At 61.6% G+C, this 1,445-nt stretch overlaps 1 protein-coding gene across 4 annotated transcripts in view; it reads left to right on the top strand.

Moving 5' to 3' along the window:
• The window catches only part of NOL4L (nucleolar protein 4 like), an 85,694-nt gene that overhangs the window by 56,493 nt on the left and 27,756 nt on the right, over positions 1-1,445 (top strand). The gene's annotated exons all lie outside the window — the stretch shown is intronic.

Genomic DNA, 1,445 nt, shown 5'->3' with positions numbered 1-1,445 from the left:
GGGGGGGTAGGAGGGACAGGGGTAGAATCTGGGCTGGAGCCTCTGGGGGCGGCTGGGCCCAGGCTGACAGCTGCCCCCAGTGTTCTCAGCGTCTCCACAGGCCCCACTGCCCCAGCCCCTAGTTCCGGGGAGAACAGTTGTTCCTCCCAAAGGTGAAGGGCTCAGAGCTCTTCGCGGATAGGCAGCCTGATGGTGTCCTCCCTGTTTGCTCTGATGCTCACGGGCCGGTGGGATATGGATTTTGAAGTTATCACGGTTCAGGTCTGGGAAGGTTACCAGTGTGCCTGACCCGGAACAGTCCAGCTGCCCAGTAACGGAAACAAGAGCTGGGCTTCTGTGGCCTGGATGTGAGGCTACAGGACCAGGGTCCCTTCCCTTCCCCTGGTCAGCGAGCAGGCAGTGCGCTTGTCCACGTGTGTGCCCAGGCCCTTGGGATGAGAGGTGGTCTGGTGAGGAGCTGTCACCCGCCAGGGCCTGCCAGCCAGCCTTCTCTTGCCTCTCTTGGAACACAGGCTCCTTTCTTGGGGTAGGAGCGCTGGGGTCAGAGTCAGACCCCAGAGGTCCACTCTGGTGCTCCCACGCTGAGCCCCAGGGCTGGGCTCTGGGACTCCGGTGCCTGCCTCAGTTAGGTGCATTTGTGGGCGTGGGGTGGCACCTGTAGTCACAGCGTCCCGGGCGGGCTGGGCTCTGCTCTCCCAGAGGAGGTGCTTGGGGGTGGGGGATGAGCTGGAGAGAACTGGGGTGTAGAGCTGCAATTAGGAGGGGTCGAAGGTCGGGGCCTGGAATGTGGGCGGGAGGTGCAGGGTTAAAAAGGGGTGTAATGTTAACTCTGTGAAACGGGTTAGCCTTAAAGAGTAAATAAGGGGTAGGAGCCTTGCAGTTTGGGTCAAAGTTCGTCTCCATGGCGGAACCCGCGTGCCTGCCTCCCCACAGTCCTCCCAGGTCTGAATCCGGCTTTGTCTGGGAGGAGACCCAGCCCGGAGGCCGCTGGGGGTGGCTGGGCCTGGGGCTGGGGAGCCCAGGGTGTGGTTCTGTGAGGAGTGGGGTTCGAGGCTGCTGGGAAAGAAAAGGCTTTTTGTCCCTTGACGCTGCATGAGGTCAGCAGGACCCCCTTGTGCTGCGAGCCTCCCAGACCGATTCCGCCTTCCAGCTCCAGCGTTCCCGCGGGTGGGGAGCGGGGCAGGGGCAGCGCACGCTGTCGGGGGGCTCTGGGGCCCGGACGTGCCCAGCAGCTGACCTCCCGCCTCATCTGAGCTGATTGAGGGCCACAGCCAAAGGCCACACCGAGGGCCACACCAGCAAAGCTCAGCCCAAGGCTGTCAGTTACACCTTCCCAGGAAGGATCCCGAGCATTTATTTTAAAAAACCCCAGAGTAGTAGGACTGAATGGGAGCCATAGTCCCCCAACTCATTCTCAAAAAACTCGTGTTATTGTTGCTCACAAC

The sequence above is a fragment of the Neophocaena asiaeorientalis genome, unplaced genomic scaffold (assembly GCF_003031525.2).
Source record: "Neophocaena asiaeorientalis asiaeorientalis breed wild unplaced genomic scaffold, Neophocaena_asiaeorientalis_V1.1 scaffold82, whole genome shotgun sequence".
Taxonomy (NCBI): Eukaryota; Metazoa; Chordata; class Mammalia; order Artiodactyla; family Phocoenidae; genus Neophocaena; species Neophocaena asiaeorientalis.
Note: the sequence above shows the minus strand (reverse complement) of the source record. Positions and strands in the feature narration are given on the sequence as shown.